The sequence below is a fragment of the Haliotis rubra genome, unplaced genomic scaffold (genome assembly GCF_003918875.1).
Source record: "Haliotis rubra isolate DU_JTF1 unplaced genomic scaffold, ASM391887v1 Scf93, whole genome shotgun sequence".
Taxonomy (NCBI): domain Eukaryota; kingdom Metazoa; phylum Mollusca; class Gastropoda; order Lepetellida; family Haliotidae; genus Haliotis; species Haliotis rubra.
Genome location: NW_025767668.1, coordinates 2,240,369 through 2,262,159, shown reverse-complemented (window position 1 = coordinate 2,262,159; position 21,791 = coordinate 2,240,369). Strand labels below are relative to the sequence as shown.

Below are 21,791 nucleotides of genomic sequence, written 5' to 3'. Positions count from 1 at the left end.
ATTGACTAGTATCTACATACTGGTGAGTGGACATTAACCATGGGAATGTAGCAAGAAAGTTATCGCGCAGTATTGTGACTTCGACCCCCACCTCGCTTCCGTTGAAGAAATCGTTATGTTATAAGTTGTGTCATGCAAAATCCGTTTGGTTATGATTCCAATACATATTTAACTACGAGTAGAAAGTAGTCTTGATTTTCTAACTTGATGAAAACAAACTATAATCTCATTAATTCTAACAGATTTTATTATTTTTAAAAATGGCGGCGCCCTGTCGGGAACATCCGCCAGTCTGAGGATAAATGGTTTGTTTTCACCGAGTTACAAAATCAAAACTACTTTCTACTGGTAGTAAAATATGTATTTTATTGATGGCCAATAGGATTTTGCATGACATAGCGTATAACATAACAATTTCTCTCGTGGCAGCGAGGTGGGTTTCAATATAATACTACTTACAATATTACTGTTACTTCGACCACAACCTCACTTCCGAGGAAGAAATCGTTATGTTACAAGTTGTGTCATAGAAAATCTTTATGGTCATCAATCATATGCATATCGACAGGTATTTAAAGAAGTACAGTTCGCTCTACGCAAGCGTCCTCGTTATAAACTATAATAGTTTAGGGCGAAAGTGTGCTTTATTACACTATACATGGTGGTAGAGCGAACTGTATTTCTTTTCTAAGATGCCAAATTTAATACTTTCTAAGGATAATTACGATTCATATAAGGCAGAAAACAGGCGACTTTGTCGGTGACCTAAATTAAGAATCCTCGCACAGGGCTAACTGACGCGCTGTTCTATCATCCCCCAACCCCCGGACACATACACACATACGTTAAGACGAACGTTTTCAGAAAAAACAAATGATAAACAGTTTGATGACGGTTTACTTTCGGATTAAATATCTTCTCTGAATTATTTTAATTACATATGTGATTCATGTAAACCATATAAGGCAATATGAACATCGCATTCTAATACCAACCTAAGTTTAGATCAGTACATCCAGATGAAGCTGAGCAATCAAGCGACATTCAACAATAATTGTAAGCTATGTGGGAATATAAACATTGTGAACGTTACCGTGTCGCTGAAAAAATGTGAGTCGAATTGAGACATTTTATCCGTGGGAAAACATAAACGTAATGTTAGCTGCGTGAAGCAACTGCAAACCAAGGAGGCATGACAGCTGACATGCATCGTGATGTCGCTTACATTGTGACGAAATGCAAAAGTGTTCAATTACGAGGGAGCTGACTAGTGCAACAGATCATAAACTATGTTGTTATAAGCTGTATGGGTAGTGGCATGTAGGGGTAATGGGGGGTTACCGAATGGCGCAGTGACGCCAATACATTGTGACGTAATGCAAAAAGTGCACATTATCGTCTGATAAAGTACTGTCGGCGCCTTTGATCTTTCAACGCAGCATCTTAGAAATCACAGTAACTGTAAATGATGTCCGTTTGATAAGCTGATATTGGGCATCGTGTGTCTGGGCCTATGATTTCATTCGGAAAAAGTCAATTGATAACGACAGAGTACAACTAACATGCTGTGCCATTGTGCATTCATCGTTGTGTTCTGTGATTCGACAGTTAACCTTTATTGTAGTCATCGCTCTGATGTTGATAGACCCCCCTCCGTGGTGTAGAGGTCAGATCGTCCGCCCGGAGAGGGGAAGGTCGTGGGTTCGATCCCCGGTCGCGTCATACCAAAAGACGTGGCGCTCGGCATAAATAGGTACAAGGACTGGTCGGCTCAGAGTCAGTGAAATGTGTCGGAGTGGGGTATTCATATGAGCGAAACATTCTGAAGTACGACGTAAACCCCATTTCATCTCATCTCAGATGCTGATACCATTACTACGACAGAGTCGTCACTATTTGTGCTACTGTTAAGATACATATATTATATATTTTTCTTATTCTTTCATGAACATGTGACACGTGCTTACAAGAAACTTAACGTCACCTCGGTCATATCTCAGCAAAATAGTGATGAGTTGGTGTATTCCCATACTGCCTACATTTCCAAACTGCCTACAGGTTAAAACAACATGATACGGTCTAGTGATCAGGAAGTGAATACACCGATCTGGCCCCGATTTCTCGAAACAAACTTAAGTCTGAGTTTTTACTAAGTAAGAGTTTTTACTCAACTTTGATAAAAAGGAGGAAAATGCATATCCCAGAATGAACTGAAATCGATATTACACTCAAACATAGTTGACAATTTGAGTTGGGTAGATAGGCTACTTAAGTTGTTTGGGCTTTTTATTAAAAAATGTAGTTAAATGTAGTTAAAAATCAGCTGTTTCAAATTGTCAAACTCAGTTTGAAATTTGAGTAAAAACTTAAGTTTTTTCGAGAAATCGGAGCCTGACCCCTACATACCGTCTTACCTACATACCATCTGTGAAAATGAATGAAAGCTGTGGTTCATCCTGGGTTTCTAGAACTACAACAAGCGTCCAAACGACTTAGTGTTAGATACACAGATTCCAAATGGTGCCTTGGTACCTTGGCTTATCATCAAAACAATGCCGAAACAATCAGACCAGTGTTCTACCAGCGAGTCTTTAAAATAGTTGCTCCTTTACTGTTAATTAGCGTGACAGTTCACATAAACTATCTGCTTAAGCTGGGATTGATTGAAACACTGAATGTTCATAGACTGAAACACTTGACACAAATGACTATGTTAACATTGAATGTTAACAATTAATTGTTAATGTCCATCAAAGAATCATGATGACGAATTATTGTTAATTCTTATTTAAATCTTGATGATGACAAATGATGATCACTTTTCCTTAAAATCATTCTCTCAACCTTTTATTTGTGTGTTGTTATGTCTCTTAAGTGGATTAGTCCATTGTGTGGAATAGGTAACAGGCAGTGGATTAACAGTGCAACAGACCGTAAACTATGTTGTTATAAGCTGTAGGGGTAGTGGCAAGTAGGGGTAATGGGGGGGTTACCCAATGAGTTAATGTTCTTCGGCACCATTACAGGCATAAAGTAACGAGAACAATTTCTACATTAAAAATGAATAAATGTAGAACATGAAAACCCGTCGCCAATGGACAAAAAACCTGCTTGAGTATCAAATATTTTGACTGAAAACTAGCATGTTATCATAAAGAGACATCACTATAGAGAACGACTCAATATAAAATGGGCTGTAGATCACCAGCAACTGAAGCTTGATCGCTATACTAGGGACCAAGGGGACTTACAATACGAATGCTACATGTATGGGCCCTAGCTGGATTGACATCATCCCTTTAGCTGTTGGCGAGTTTTGCGCAAATTAGTCTTATGAAAGAAAATAAACTGTGTATATTCTACGATTAAATCATGAATGGAAACTACTTTGAATGAAAAAGAATTTCCTGATGCAGACTGAATAATATTGCTTACATGCCGCCATCTTGTAGTAACTGGAATATTGCTGCGGTGTTAAACAACAGAAAAAACTGAAATCAACAAAACGTTTCAGATTCAGCTGCTTCACTCACTACTGCTGCACATGCTGTTGATCACTGGACTGTCTAATCCAGAGTTTTTATTTACAGACGGCCGCCATATAGCCGAAATGTTGTTGTGTGCGGAGTTAAACAACAAACAAAATCATTCACTTCTGCAGAGACTTTCCGGCACAGGAGGCACCACGAACTTTCCACTTGCTCTCATTGGTCTGGTGTCCATCGAAGGGATGTTGCTGGAATATTTCTAAAACGTGGTGTAAAATTATACTCACACTATAGTCTGTTTGCAGTGAAAATGTACCGATGAATTTCACTTTAAACAATAAAAAGTAAATCAAATAAAGTGAAATTAAGATTACCAATCCTCATAATTTTACCTTGCCAATTGAACATTTAAACTTAGGATAAACGTTGTTAAACAAACGATCATAGTTTCAAATCGCTATTATTGGTTGGTATTACAAGGGGGTAAGCGCAGTAGTTGGAACAGTGAAACAAATGCACGTGCAGTACGTAATGAGCGTTAACTCAGACCAACCCCACTTGCTCTCGGTGTTTCATTTAATGTGCATTCCCCTTGTAATACCAATAAACGAGAAACGGGTCTTCAGCGTGAAGAGCGGCCGCTTTAACAAGACAAAACAAGATTTTTATTAGGTCAAAGGCCAATACAGTTTGTTTACATATTTCTCGATATTTTGACAAATCAAGAGTACGTGGTACTCATCTTCTATTTCGTTAGTACAAAAGGGACATAATCTATCAACAAGTGGGATTTTAGGCACACTCCATCTTCCTTTTTCAATCATAAGCATATGTGAACTGAGTCGGAAATGTGTACATGAAATTCTGTACTTCTTTACATCAATATAAGTTAAGTATTTCTCGATGCACAGTGTTTCTTTAATATGATGATACAATCTAGTTTCACTGAGAGTTGATAACTGATGTTATCACATTTGAGAATAAATATCCTTAGCCCTTTGTGCAAATTATATCACAAAATCGCTGCTTTCAGGAACATACTGGGCAACCCAAATATAACCAAACGAAACCTGAAGAGCGTATCTCTCAATGAACTTGCCCAATTTTCAACATCAGGGTTCTCATTTGAACTATCCAATAATGAATTGTATATCAAAACTATATATCTATCCTGGTTTACTTCTCAGATGAATAAGTTTCAAAGGAGGTTTACTTCTCGTCAGATGAATACACTTTCAAAGGAAATGTCACCCAAACTTCTCTCATGAATACCTTTCAAAGGAAATGTACCCAATTCTCCATAGGAGAAAGCTGATGGAGTTGACATTTTGACATATAGTATATGTTTCATAAATTTCAAGTGTACCCTTTCAATAGCATTAGCTTCCATAAAGCCCCATACTTCACAACCATATGATGGACCAGGAGAAACAACTGATTGGAATAACTGATACTGAATATCTGGAGTAATGTACACATTATCATTGAATATATTGTACAATGAACCAAGTGCCTTCAAACCTTGTTCTGATAAGATTTTCTGAGCTATTAAAAACTGCCACCTGTTGAAAATACTAAACCAAGATATTTAAAACTATTGACTACCTCAAGAGGTGAACCATTATAAGAACACATTTCAGCCTTGCCTTGTCTACCTCCTTTACGAAAAATAACAACCATTGGGTTTTTTTCAGTATATATGGTCAAGCCCCATTTCGTGCAGTAACCATCACATCCAAACCGTCTTGTAAATTTTTAATACTAATGCTAAAGAGCACCATATCATCCGCAAATAAAAAGAGAAGTAAACGTACATGAGAAATAACAACTCCCAAGTCATCAAAAGAAGAAAGTTCTTCTACGATATCATTTATAAATAATAAAAACAAAATTGGCGACAGATTTTCTCCTTGCCTGACACCAATAGTGAGTGGGTTTAGTTTTACGCCGCACTCAGCAATACTCCAGCTATATGGCGGCTGTCTGTAAATGATTGAGTCTGGACCAGACAATTCAGTGATCAGCAGCATGAGCATCGATCTGCGCAATTGTGAACCGATGACATGTGTCAACCAAGTCAGCGAGTCTGACCACACGACCCCGTTAGTCGGCTCTTGCGATAAGCATGGGTTACTGAAGATCAATATTCTAACCCGGACCTTCACGGGTCCTGACGCTAATAGACGATATGAAAATATGAAAAAGTTTGAATGAATATTACTGGACAGTCTCACATAAGACTTAACCTCCTCATACATACTTCGAACTAAAGTTAGAAATTTTGAACTTATCCCAAGTGAAATGATTTTCGATAGTCAATGAATGCACACTATAATTTAACTTTATTTTGAATTGCAATTTTAATTAATCCTTGTAGAACAAACATACAGTCAACAGTGCTGTAATTTTCAATAATTAAACCATACTTTTCACACCAAGAAGAAATACTCGAATGCAAAATACAAGTAAACAACTTGCTCAAACACGACAGTAATGTGACGCCTCTATAATTATCCGGTAATGGGTATTACATTGCAACCCTTCTTATGTACATAGGAACCATAACTCCTTTAGTCCGTCCTAATGGGAAATACCCTGATCTAAATATAGCATTGAACAATTTCGTCATTACTGGAATCAATATTGATGCGCCATGAACCAGAATATCATTGATAATGTCATCATAACCAGCTGACTTACCCAACTTCAACCTTTTAAAAAAAACAGCAGTGGAGACCTCGTTTTCACTAATATCGACATCTAATTCCTCTACCCACACTTGTATACGTATTAAGATCTATTTCTCTAAGAGCATCATTATCTGTTTCCGAGTGTACCTCAGGATTAAACAAATTCTTAAAATGATGCTCAAAATTACAATTGCCAATGCTAATTGACTCTCTGTTTTGACCTTTAACTTTCTTCCAAAACTGTATAATATGTGTTTAACTCAGAAGTGACAAATCAGTTGCCGCCTTCTTCTCATAAGATTCAACCGTGGTTCTACAACATCGTCGATAAACAGACCGGCGGTGTACCATATCAACCCTGTCAATATCACTCCCAGATTGTGTAAATCCTACCTCCGACTCTTTGAACTTTGACCTCAATGGCCGACACTAATAATCAAACCAATACTTGTCACGTGGTGCACGTGAAGCTGGGTCACTACCGTGATCACTACCGGCACGAAGCATAACATCAATGATTGACGCAACACAGTTGTCAGTATCAACCTTGTTAATATTTGCTTTAACCATAGGGCTGCCACACCTCCAATGGTTGCCAGTTGTCAGTTCACTTGTCTGTTATGAGGCTGGAAATACAAGCACCCCGGGACTTGAAGCAAGGCTAGGAAACACAAAGCCCTCTTACCGGTACGACCTCGTATAGCAGGTCGTAGACCACCTCTTACTTATTTACCCTGTTTCACAAAGACCTCGTATATTTACACTGTGCCGTAAACAGCCCAAAATTTAGGACCCCGATTGACCTGTCGTAAATGCTTTAGGAGGTCGTAAACACTACAACGATGGCGTCAACGATTATGGCACTGCAAGTGAATTAAACGCGCTAACAAAGAAGACCTGAGAAATTTTGAGACAGGTCGAACGTGCTCGACACTCATGTTGTTTTCTAATTGTGCAGAAAGTTAATTAGAGCCCCAACTGAACAAAGCTACAAGGCGTTCACATGCTATTCCGACCTCCCTGCAAGTGTTGTGTACACAGAGGTATTTGGCAAAAGGGGTTTTCCTCAGTGAATTCGGGGATCTCCATGGAGTATCCCGAGCTAGTGTGTCAAGAATACTCCGCGACACCGCTAGTGCTCTGGCCGTGTATCTGGACTTGATTAAAAAAACCTGGGTGCCACAGGGACATATGTTCTCCCTCTTCAACCCTCACTTTGAAGTCCAATAAAATTCTAAATATGTCAGACAAAGCTAAAGTGCTTAAATAACCTTTCAAGTAGGCTTCATCGTAAATGTCGTCATTTATATTAGGGTCGCGAGGCGCTACTTCCGCTACTAGATTTCCGGTGACAAGCGAATACGCAAGAACCAGTTGTGGTGCCAAATTGCGCGACCGCCTAATATGACCTTACTAGACCGGACCAAGTGTACTACCATGCTTGGCTGTCACAGCTGGTGACAGTCGTAATAATTGGATCATTTGGGGACGATAAGATCGAAAAATTATTATTCCTTCAAGGATTATCGGTTCCTTACTGACAACCGACAACCATGAGTCAATTCGAAAACATATGAGTACCTTTTTTTAGCTATAATATATTTTTGACAACCGGTGCAGTTCTATCGCTAAACGTTTCTTTTCAGTATGGCGGACAGTGTTTGTCACAAAACATATTTCGGAAATCAATTACATGGTTAACGTAAAATGCATTTGAGTAATCCGTATTCATATTGAATTAATAAAACTATTAATTAATATACTGCTATTCATAAAACAGCCATGTGTTACCAACTTTATCAAGTTGATGTTCTATTCATATTTGGCCAAATTGACTCTGTCATTTCCCTTTTCAATTAAGTATGTAATTCCAAATTCCAAATTCTAAATACATTTGTTATGCTGCAGCAATATTTTGTAACTATTCCAAATTAAAAACTATTTTTTACATATTCAATATATTTATATTTGTTAGGAACTATTTGAGATCAAATAGGTCCTAACAAATATCAATATTGATATGTAAAAAATAGTTTTTTAATTTGGAATAGTTACAAAATATTCAATAGAGACAATTGGCTTTATGCAATGTAAAATGCATGTGTATAAATACTTGAGGTACTAATATAAATACTTTGCAAACTAGTTGGTAGGCTTAATAATTTTACTCTCTTCCAAGTCCAAGGGATGACTGTATGCAAGTTCAGGTGACAGAATGACTCAAAGATACAAGAAATAAATTGATTGTTGTTTTGCAAATGTGAAAGAAAATGCATTATAAATTTTATTTTGGATAGATGACTGGGATCTGCATGTGTCAAATTGTTTCTTTGCCATGCTGTAAATATACTGATAATGATATATTGAATACAGGGATTGGGATGAAGACCTTCGACAATTTCAGGATTATTAGCCATTTTCTGAATTTAGAATGGGCCACTGCCCTTGTTTCAATAGTAAACTTCAAAATTTTAATGGGGCATTTTTATTCTAATGTGCAAATTGGCCCCTGTCTTTCCCAATGCCTGGAATATATAGCAGTTCTTGTAACATTATAATTTTTTTTATAAATATATGAACTTTCCCATTTATGGTGATGTTTTTATTCACACAAGAAGTCATAGTGTCACAAATCAATCAACAGCTCGACAAAATAACCTTGATGGCATGGTTGCAATTATTTCGGTTACTACTGTCAGATATTCAAAACAAAAATGTGAAAACCCTCAGCCATATGAATATTCATCATGAAACAATTATTTATCAAATTATGTAAACATTATTTAGAGGTGATATATAAAAACTGGTTGTTGGACAATATTTATTACACTTTGTACTAGATGTCTTGGAGTGAGTGAACTATGTACTATGATCTAAAGTACATGAGTGTTACTTAGTTCTTGGTTATGCAGGGGTGAGGTTCTGCTATGCTGTAAGCAATATATGAAGCAGCACACAGCACCTTCAAGTCACAATTGGCAAAAATGCAAGACCAAATACACTCAAAATATGGAGTAATCACTCAAAGACATTTCCTGTATTGTAAAATATACTGATCAATACATGGGGAAACTAAATGTGCATATATACTATGTCATGACTGTAGATTCTGCAGACACTGGATGATAGCAGCAGGAGTATGATTACTTGTCATGTAATATAGTGTTTTTCACCCATTTTTAGTAACTTATATATTCCAAATATTCTGCCAATGAGGCCAAGGTTGGTAACTGGCATTCCATATTTTCCACTATACAGTTAGACCAATATGTTTTAAAATAATGGAAAAGAATAATGTGTACTGGTTATTGTGCTATGAACCAGTGTTGTAATCTTACAGCAAATAAAAACAAAGAATTTCATATTTCAACAAAATTCCATGTCACGTAGAATCACATGCCTATGCCATTGATTAAGTTTAACTTTTCATTGGTAAGCATGTTTTTTCATAGAAACTGGAGTAGTAGGGTAACCTAGTGGTTAAACTGTTGACACTTGTCACACTGAAGGCCCGGGTTTGATTCCCCACATGTGTGCAAAGTGTGAAGCCCATTGCTGCTCTCCCCAGCATGATGTTGCTGGAATATTGCTAAAAGCGGTGTAAAACCCAACTCTCTCACTTGGAAACCTTTGTTATATACACTGAAAATCTAATCTCCTACATCCATCGTTGTATATTTACTGTCAAATCAATGTCATGGCTAAAAGCAGAAATCTTCCAAACCATTCAATTTGTGCTTGCTTTATCCACACTTACAAAACAATAAAACAAGTTTTAGAACTATTCTGCAATTTATTCCAAAGACATAATTACTCATAACATATAAAACATTCTTTGCATTTCCGAGATGCTAAACCTGAAAAAATACTGTAACAGTATCATCTGGAATACAAATGTTCTTTCATGGTCACTCATCTAAATTCTCACTGAATTATCTGAGAGTTCCAAGATGTCACAAGACTTTCCACAACACCTTGCTGGTTACAAGCATTTCCTGTTCCAGCAAGTGTCCGAAGGGTGTTGTGTAGGGCTTTAATATGTTTTATAACTGTATATACAACACTTCAATGACTTGCTGTTTCTTCATTAGCAATGTATATTGCTTGACCACCAGATGTTAAAAGAAATCTGAAGATCTGTTTCAGTTTGTGTTGCTCTTGATGTCAATGGTAATTGTGGTGATAAAGAAATCTATTCCTCCTTCTTTCTCCTCTTAAAGATGTGCATCTGTTCCAACTGAAAAAAATACATAACACACGCGAGACCAAGTATGATATACTTAATAAAATGTAAACAGTTCCTTACAATGTTGACATCACGATATTATTGATAAATTAAGCATGTGGATGTTATGTTTAACTGAACATGCTGCACCATAACCAAATGCTAAATGGGGTTGTAATAATATATTAATCAAGCTCATATTACAGAATACATTTGTGAGGGTTGTATCCCATAACCCCTACATGCCACTACCCCTACAGCCCAGTACCCCTACAATTAGTTAAAACAACACACGGCATTTAACTGTCTGGCATAATGAACTGACCCAAAGAGAGATTAGTGCATAGAGTATACAGATGAGATCAAGGGAGGGATTAAACTGTTCTTTAGTGTTTTGTGTCAAGGAAATTTGGGATTAGCTAAAAGTTGTTTTAGTTTCATGATGAAAGATAAACCTCTAGTGAGTAGAACAATTTTACAAATTGAATAATGTGTAGGTTGTTAAATGTTGAAATTAAGTTGTTTTAGTGCCATGATAAAAGATACACAGTATTATTGAGAAGTGGAGGCAAATGAGAAGGTGAGACGAGAAAGTAAATTGAGATAGTTCGGTATAGTATATAGCTGTTGACAACAAACTAACATGGCATCAACATGGCTGGTCTGCGTAATGTTGAGTTTGTTATGTCACGGAGACTTGAACATGCTGAGAGGGTGAAGATTTCACAAATAGACTTTGGTGCTGCGACAAGAAGCAGAAAGCGAGTCTTCAGGGAGATTGACAATCGCCTGTGTAGACTCAAGGAGCAGCTTGAGCTCAGACAGAAATCACCTCTTCAGTTCTTGGACGCCGTCGGCTATCTGCTTAAGCTGGGATAGATTGAAACACTGAATGTTCATAGACTGAAACACTTGACACAAATGACTATGTTAACACTGAATGTTAACAATTAATTGTTAATGTCCATCAAAGAATCATGATGACGAATTATTGTTTATTCTTATTAAAATATTGATGATGACAAATGATGATCACTTTTCATTAAAATCATTCTCTCAACCTTTTAGTTGTGTGTTGTTATGTCTCTTAAGTGGATTAGTCCATTGTGTGGAATAGGTAACAGGCTAAAGAAATCATGGAATCTGTGAATAAATTAAAGAGTGGAAAGTCATCTGGTCCAGATTATATAATACAAGAATTAATAAAATCATCACTCAAGTATATATTGCCTTACTTAGTAAAACTCTTCAACAAAATCCTTGATATAGGTGTTTTCCCCAACGGCTGGGGAAGTGGCATTATTGTTCCTATACATAAAAGCGGCTGTTTCAAAGACCCGAATAACTACCGGAGAATTATCTTAAACAGTGTGTTTGGAAAGGTTTTCACATCTATCCTTAACAAGCGCCTATCGACGTGGACTGAAATTAATCACAAGATATATCCTGTCTACATTTTGTGACACATGGGGCCTGTCAGTTAACCTACAGAAGACAAAGGTTGTCGTCTTTAGAAGAGGGGGAATCCTTAGACGTTGTGAAAAATGGTTTTACAACGGCAAAGAGATCGAGCCTGTGACAACCTACAAATATCTAGGGATCATGCTAACACCATCCCTGTCTCTGCGCCAATCCGCCCTTCAACTAACGGCAAACGTTCCTTAGTGAACATCTTACGTATAATGTGGACATATGGAAAGTTACCATTCAAGACCTATTTGAAAATATTCGACACCAAAATAAAGCCCATCCTGTTATACGGAAGTGAAATATGGGGACACACACGAGTCGAGGCAATTGAGAGAGTTCAATATCTTGCTTGTAAACGCTACATTGGAACCGGTACAAACACACCAAATGCTATGGCCCTTGGAGAGTGTGGACGTCATCCTCTGTATGTGGATAGTGCCGCCAGATGCATCAAGTACTGGATCAGACTCCTTCATCTCCCGTCTCATCGACTACCACGCAAGGCATATGTCATGTTGCATAATCTGGACAATGTAGGTCGACATACATGGTGTTCCGATGTTAGAACCCTACTACAAAATGTTTGAATGGGATATGCTTGGGCTTCACAAGATGTTGGTGTTACGGAATATTTTGTTAAGGACTTTAAACAGCGTTTAAAGGATATCAGTTCTCAACAGTGGCATGACGTTTTAACCAGCAGCTCAAGATATGATACATACTCAACATACAAAACAACTCTTGATGCTGAAGAATACTTATTAGAATCTTCACTACGAACTTTTGCGCGCCAGTTTGCTCTTGCAAGAGTTGGACATACATGTCTACAGATTGACAGAGGCCGGATATCAAATATGCCCCGTGAGCAACGCATCTGCCCACACTGTGATCGATATGAAATCGAAGATCTTTATCATTTTACTTTGATATGCCCTTCCCTTGACACCATCAGAAAAGCTATTCTACCAAGTTACGTGACCAGGAACCCATCAGTACACATGTTCTCAAAACCTATGTCAACAACTTCACACTCTGTGCTTACAAAATTAATGGCATTCATTCATGTTGCTTTTAAGAAGCGAAAATGATTGTGTATAATATCACCCATATTATTATTATTGTATTATGTATTTGGGCCTATGGCCACACATGCATTATGGAAATAAAACTACAGTGGATTAACAGTGCAACAGACCGTAAACTATGTTGTTATAAGCTGTAGGGGTAGTGGCATGTAGGGGTAATGGGGGGTTACCTTTCAGAGCTATTGGTATCAATCAAAGTGTGGATATAATCATCATTGTTTACGCGCTATTAAATTATTATTTAATTCATAACATTTTTTTAATAGAATTACACCTGGATTTTCATTGCACATTAAGTTATCTTCTGGATAATTCCAACTGCAAGATACTTTTGTTTAGTAACACAGTTTTTTGGGTACACATGCATTATACCGGATACCTGCCTGCCATATTTTATTAGGTCCCCTCTCCGGGGGACAATAAAATCCCACTGTAAGATATCAAATGCAATCAAACGATTCACCAATCTGCACCCATGTCAACTCCACCCTTACTGTTCGTGCCATGCTTAAACAATACCAGCCTTTAAATGAAAACAAAGAAATCCATGTAACAAACTTAACTCGACTAATGAATGGGCCAGCCTGAAGACGACGCTGTGACAACTCTGCATCTGTTTTGCAAATATTCACGTGCTATTCATGCAACATTGCCTTAGTGCTTTAGCAGTCCATAGTCCGTTACATGGCATACGTTTCTGATTCACACAGCCAGCGCTTTCCGCCATATTAGATAGTGTTTACAAAATCACGTCTCGCAAAGGCCGGTATTGAGACGCCTATTACATCACGTATATTTCATAGTCAGCTGCGACAAATGCATCACTGAATTCCCCATACATTTTAAAATCAAATCACAGTTGGTCTTTGTTACAACTGGATATTGGGTGTGAAAACAAACGCTGTGCTCGGAAGACTGCGCTACTGTAGTTTGAAATGTAAACAAAGACAAATTCCGATTTATACTGCGTAGCAGCCGGCTATTCATTGCTTGCAATGGCTCAATACCTTTAGAATACGTATTGAAAGAGTATCATAGCAAGAAAGAGGAAATTAAAAATAGATACAATACATTGGGACTAATATTGCAGTTTCATATGAACAAGTTAATGGACAGCGATTTAATTCAAACCTTATAAGTTAAACTGATAATATTAATGGAAATGATTTATACATTTTATCTTGTAATTTTCAATGGAATTTAGTGAGAGAATCCAAAATAATTCATTTACTGATATTTTTGTTACGATAAGATAACCTGTACATTGAATTAAAAACATAACATTTGCATTGTTATTCAAACTGTAATTCTATTTTGAAATACTTTGGGAATAACAAGATAAGCAGGTGCCCGTTCGGTCTCGCTTTATGCGTTGCCTCTTATACAATGTACGACATGGATTTAGGACCGCGTCGTACGACATGGATATAACGTCTTTGTGAAACGGTCGTAAAGGAGGTCGGAAGACGGTCGTAAACAAGGTCGCATGATCTACGACCTCCTAAATTTAGGAGGCTTTTGTGAAACGCGAGCCAGGGTATTATTTTCAGAAATAGCACGACGTCGTGTACAATAGCTGGTGTAACCTATGCTGTATCGCAATATCGTTGTATCGCCATATCGCATTACTGTATTGCAGTATCGCCATATCGACTTCATCACATCATATCGTGTCGTGTTATCGCCATTTCGTGTCGTGTTATCGCAATATCGTGTTGTGTTATCGCCATATCGTGTCGTGTTATCGCCATATCGTTTTCTGGCTGTATCGCAATATCGCTGTATCGTGTCGCCGTATCGCAATGTCGTTTCGTACTGTCGCTTTGTCGCGATGTCGCCTACATTTTTCAGTGCGATAAAGCGATGACCCGAATGATCCACCATAGTAACCCGATTATTCAAAAGCTTTAAATCTTGTCGAGCACCAGCGCATTCCTTGACACAAGGGTCACCCTAATCTTGTAGGGGTGGGGAGAGACAAGATGAGTATTGTTTTGGGATCGCTGCGTTTGGGCGAAACTGTCTAAAACCGGGAACAACAAAACCCTTAAAACTGTGTTACATTTGGCTGTGTTACATTCAAACCTTATAAGTAAAACTGATAATATTAATGGGAATGATTTATACATTTTATCTTGTAATTTTCAATGGAATTTAGTGAGAGAATCCAAAATAATAGGAGGCTTTTGTCGACAAATCGGATCTGAAATCTGCAGTTTCTCCGCTCATTGTGAATAATCCTAACCATGAAACTGACTGGGAAACTGAAGTTCTCGCAAAAAACATTTATGACTGGCGGAAACGCAAGTTGATAGAAGCTATGTTCATCAAACATATAAAACCAGCAATAATGAGGGATCTCCCGAATGCATGTTTCATAAAACAACAGACAATATCCTACCTTCGTCACTGTTTCATAAGAACACTGTACCCGTTTATAAACGGACCCGTATTAACCATAAATTCTATGTATACACTGCAATAACTTTACATTCTATACAAGTATAAATAAGTATATGTACATTTCTAAATTAATCAAACAAGTTTGTATAATAAGTATCTGTACATTTCTAAATTAATCTAATAATTTTCCAGCAAACAATATTTTATATATCCATAACATGACATAAGTGATATTTTGCCCTAGGGCATCGTATGAAAAATATGAACCCCGATATTTTTGCTCTCGTAGGTAATAACAGCATGTATTCCTATTAGCCCTGCTAGCTGTATCCATTATGACGTCATAAGCATTGTGCCGCCATGCCAGTTAACTGTTTATTAGTTTACCTGGCCGCGATTTCTCTAAACAAACGTTTTGACTTAACACCCTGGGTTTCACAGGGACATATATGTCCTTCCTCCTCAACCCTCACTTTGAAATGCAAATAAATTCTAAATATATCACGCACACTAATATACCTCACAGTATCGAATTCTGCGGGAAATTTCCCGTTTTCTGATACCACCAACTATTATCTTAGACAAAGCAAAAGTGCTGTAAAAGACCTTTCCAAATAGGCTTCATCGTAAATGTCGCCATTTTTGACACAATACGAAATCGCGATTCACAGCGTTATTTGCTGTATGTTTTCAAAAGTGAAAATCGGATAATTACTGGGAGTATTGAATTTCAAAAACAGCATATTAATGATCACTAATATCATTTTTTCAAGAAATCACTAATGATAATTGACCTAGTGTTAAGCATAACGGAGTTATGCCCCTTATCTCTATACGCATTATAGTCCGTTTGGTTCAAAAGCGGACCAATGAATTGCAATCTAACTCGAAAACTAATAAACATATAATACTCAATGAAACGCTGATCACAATCAAAACATCAGACCAACTCTGTGATTTGTTTGCAGAAGTTATGTCCTAAAATTTAAAAAGTTGTTTAACAAACTATCATTAAAATTTTTACACAGTTCACTATCCACAACAAATTCTCTCCAAGTGATCTGAGTTACATTGACCTTGTGTTAAGCATAGCGGAGTTATGCCCCATATCTTTATATGCGTATGACCCCTGACATCAGGCTGTAATTTCTTCGCTCACACTTTCCGTAATGGTGCGGTCCCAGTACCGACCTTACGCTACTCGACCTTCTCGACCTTGGGGTCGAGTTGGTCGAGTTTCAGAACGAGTGAGGTCGAGTCAGGTCGAGTCAGATCAAATCAGGTCTTTTTTTAATTTTTTTTGACATGTCAAATATTCCCCGACTTCCTCCTCGACCTTCGGTCCGAGATGGGGTCGAGACTAGGTCGGGAAAAGGTCGAGTTTAGGTCGACATTAGGTCGAGTTGGCCTGATATGCCGATCGTCTTATAGTCGATCTGTACTCGGCCTCGACTCGACCTTGAGTCGACCAACTCGAACTGGACTCATTTGGACTCAACCTGGAGTCGACCGACACGATCTGAAGTGAACCTTTCTCGACCTCAACTCGACCTAATCGAGTCCGCCATCTTCCTAATTGCATCGTAAAAGCCAAACGGCAGCCAGTGGTAGCACATCATCTCCACACCAACCTGCTGCCACCCAGAGGTCCACCCTGAGCACACCACCCGCTCCAACACGCCGCAAAGAAGCGGAACAGGCTGGTATCTTCCCCAGCTTTGACTCCAGTGCTGCAGCAGGTATATCTATGTGCCTGCCAAGCGGTCTCTTGGACCCTACACACACCTCAGAGAATCAGTCACATGTTCAGGACTCTCAGCAAGGACAGTGAAACTGAGAAGTAGAACTTGATACTCATATATTGTTATGAGCACTTTATACTGATGTGAAATGTTACCTTCAGATTATTTAAATGAGTTTCCAATAAAAGATTTAAAAGCTTTTTTCATCTGATATTTTTTTTTATTTTCCATCCATTGCTAAGTGTAAATGTAAATACATCTTATACGATTGTAATAAAGTTTGTTTTGTTCATCATGTATATAGTTAGTTTTCATTGTTTTTTCTTTCGCATTTACCAATTGAAAATAGTGTAAATAAAAAAATGAACAGCTCCTGGGCCCGTGAAATAGTCCTTCAAATAGTTTCTTTGGTTGGCGCCATCTAGTGACTTATCATTAAGTTGTAAAATATAACATTCAGGCTCCAAAACTGCTTTCAGCTTACAGTAGTGCGTTAAATAAAGCGTGTTACAAATAGAATCATGCCAAGTTTGTTTGTACATGTCAATTAATCTTTCTCGAAACTTCAGTATAAACACATTTGCATCACCGACATTTTGTAATATCCACGCAAATGAGAAACCGGTTCTAAACAGGATTGTTCTAATGTTTGACACCCAACGACATTTTACATTTTCATCTATATTTTTAAATAAACTTTGTTTGTTTTTTACTCTTTTAACTATAACATATGAAAGATTTGTGGTCAGTCTTATGCAGAACACCAATTTCATTCTTTAAAAACTTGTGGTTAATTAGTACCGAGCGATTAAAAGTTGCCAAAAAATCGCCTGCTTCACTCTCGCCCGCCAACGAAACCACAGACAGGTTACGTAACTCTGTCGCCAGAGCACTGCAGTGACGTCATATGAGGAACGATTTTCAGTTAGTTGTATAGAAAGTGTGTAGCACGCTCGCCATTTTGATGATTTCTCGACATCAACGAAGACATGCCGAATCGTTGCGCTGTCGTCAATTGCTCCTAGAGGTCGGGCGATGGTGTCGCCATGCACAGATTTCCACAGGACCCCGCAGTTCGTGCAAAATGGGTTATGTCTGTGAGTGCGAAACGAGCGTTGTGAAAGCCTGAAACGATATCTTACTTGTGTTCAGATCGCTTCACGGAAGTTAAAGAATCAAAACTACTTACTAGTGGTAGTAAAATATGTATATGATTGATGACCATAAAGATTTTCCATGACACAACTTGTAACATAACGATTTCTGCCTCAGAAGCGAGGTTGTGGTCAAAGTAACAATAATATTGTGAGGAGTATTATATTGACACCCACCTCGCTGCCACGAGAGAAATTGTTATGTTATACGATATGTCATGCAAAATCCTATTGGCCATCAAATACATATTTTACTACCAGTAGAAAGTAGTTTTGATTTTGTAACTCGTAGAAAACAAACTTAAATAGCATTTATACTCAGACTGGCGGATGTTCGCGACAGGGCGCCGCCATTTTTGAAAATCGTGAAGTCACGGGCTAAAGTCTGTTAGAATTAATGAGATTATGGTTTGTTTTCATCAAGTTAGAAAATCAAAACTACTTTCTACTCGTAGTTAAATATGTATTTGAATCATAACCAAAAGCATTTTGCATGACACAACTTATAACATAACGATTTCTTCCACGGAAGCGAGGTGGGTGGTCGAAGTGACAATACTGCGCGATAAATTTCTTGCTACATTCACATGGTTAACGTGCACTCACCAGTATGTAGATACTAGTCCATGTACGTCTTCATTTGGTCTCATAATCCTAATTAGTTTATTATCATACTTGTATGCATTTTGACACTAAATAAAAAGCAGATGATCTGCTGATACTTATAGTGAATTTATAACAGCACTGTTATATCTAGACAGTTTATAGTTTTGCAAGAAGTTGATCTGTATCATAAATTGTAACTGCGAAATGTAACAACCATAAATTGTAACTATGAAATGTGACTAACAAATTGCCTGCCTTTAAATTTGATGCTATGACTTTCTCTGCTTTTAAATGACAATGTAATCAATATATGTCTTTGAAATAAAACTCATTCCGAGTATGTACTTACAATTTTTTCTAATGCAAACTTGATCTCGTCACTATATGGCTGGAATAATGCCCATGTGACGTAAAGCCCAACTCAACTCAACTATAGTTTGCAAATGTAAATCATAATTCGCACACACGTCCTAGTGTATGTCTCATTACACTTCAGGGCGAAAACAACGATTCTGTTGAATGCTGCGACAAATGAATAAAAACATAATGCAAATATTAAAATTAAAACAGATTAAATTTATAGGAATAATGTCTGGCTATTACCTTGTTCGAGGAATGTATCCATCAATATCCACAAAAACGAGTGATGTGCCATTCATCTGCAGCTGTTCCAAGTAATGTGTCTTTTAACAGTCTAGTATACGAAAAAGTGATATATGTTTCAGGTATGTCACATTGGTGTATAGTCTCATTGGTCACCCAGGATAGCATACCTGGCAACTGATTGCATAATGTCCGCCATTCTTTAAAAACGGTAATTTAGGTAGCCAATATTGAGCAATCAATCACTGTATAGGCAGTTAATCCTTTGAAAGAAGGACGTTGTTTTTACGCAGACACAGACACGAAAGAGTGTATTCAGTATAGATGAGTAAATGTACATACATAAACACTACATTTTGACAAATTCGCCGTGTAAGACAAAAGTAATTAATCAATCAGCGTGTTATCGGTTAATCCTTTGATCGATGTTTATAATGTTGAATATTTACTCCAGACAAAAGAAATGCCAAATGGGAACCTTTGTCGGGTAATCTAAGTGGTGTTACCACTAATTATACCTGTTATAAATTCATTAACTGTCCATCAAGTGAATGATGACAAATAACATGTGTAGGTTTACACCACCTAACACGGGTTACCTCGAAAGTAATCTATTACACCTCCCATTAAATGCACGCATTTGACTTACCTATATTATAACTTGTAACCATAAACTTTTAATAGAAACAGGTACATATTATTAAAGAAGAAAGATTATGTACATTGTGTAAGAACACAATAGGAGATGAACTTCACTTCATGTTATATTGTCCATGTAATGTAAGAAATTCATTCCTACCAAACTATTATTGTAATTATCCATCATTAGATAAATTTATGTCCCTCATGTCTTGTCCGTATAAAGCACTATTGTTAAAAATAAGCAACTATGTGAAAACCGGACTATATGCTCCCATGAAACAAATCTGAACCTGTATTTTTCTCTGTCACCGTTGCGTGATCTTCATGAGAATAAACCATTCATTCGTTACAACGAGGGAGTGCAATTGCTGTATTGCATGCAATTTTAATTGCATGTGAAAACTTATGGGCCGAAACTGTTTTGAGAATACAAACAGAACTTCATTGTTGCATAAGAAATACATAAAAGCATTTGCTGTGTGCTAAAACTGTATGTACCTATTTACAATGTACCTAAGTAAAATTTCAGATTCTTCTAGCAATGGCAAAATAGGGTTGTTTAGTTTACCGATTCAAAAAAATCAAATGTCAATTTTTAATATCATACGTAATAGACGTCATAGTTTTACATGACAGGATTAAATATGGAGGTAAAAAAACACAGAGATGGGATCAATTTGGATCAGTCATTATACAAATAAGGCCTAACGACACCAAGCGATTTTGACAGAATCGTCTATGAAAATAAGACTTAGTTGTAACTCGGAAACTAGGCAAAGCAGGAGACAAAATTATATGACAGTAGATTGTGAGAAACATATAGCTTTCATTTTCCACAACAGTTGTCACGATTTCAGGTTATACAAACAAGATAATTTACCCCTGAAATGTAATGAATTCTGCATCAGCCCTCATAGCTATTCCTCATATGACGTCACAGAGACGCGCCGCTCTGATTGGTTGAAATTTCGTTCGCGGGTGAGAATTGTTCACTGTTGTCAAGAAGGTCGATTTAAGTTGATTAAAGATCGAAGTGAGTAGTTTTATTGACGGGATTTCATTTATAGCGATGCCAGTTAGTGATTTATGTATTTGTACCCCCCTAGAGTATATGTGATCTTTAAGTAATACATAACATTGATATGGATAACGATTTGCAACAACTTAATCCAATACTTAATACATCGTATTTGAGTTAAACATATCATACCTACCAGTACGTAGTGATGCATTGAGGAACGGTTACCACTATGCTGACAGGGATATACGGATATGGACGGGGAATCGGCAAAGGTGGATTGTCTGGTCTAGACTCGTGTATTTACAGACCGCCGGCTTACAGCTGAGTGCGGCGTCCTACAACCAACAAACATTTTCGCGTAGGACGTCACCTGAAAAGTGATCCATGTAAATAAAATATATTTTTAAGAAGTACTGTTGTGTTGTACATACATGAAGCATTTTCAGTATTAGCGCAGCGGTACCACAGAGTGACCGTGTGGTGTGGTACCACCAGCTAAGGCAAGGAGCCCTATTTACCACAGGAGATTGTAACGCTTAGAACTGCAATCAAGGTATATACTGTTACTGACGTTATCTTAGTACTATATACTGTCACTGACGGGGTCTTAGTACTATATGATGTCACTGACGTTATCTTAGTACTATATACTGTCACTGACG

At 37.4% G+C, this 21,791-nt stretch overlaps 1 long non-coding RNA gene across 1 annotated transcript; it reads right to left on the bottom strand.

Annotated features, from left to right (window-relative positions):
* Positions 1-580: 580 nt before the first annotated feature.
* LOC124264553 lies at positions 581-19,366 on the bottom strand. Its single transcript, XR_006895167.1, has 3 exons — positions 19,355-19,366; positions 11,991-11,996; positions 581-674 (listed from the first exon to the last, which is right to left on the bottom strand). It is a non-coding gene; the product is annotated as an uncharacterized LOC124264553 (long non-coding RNA).
* Positions 19,367-21,791: the final 2,425 nt, after the last annotated feature.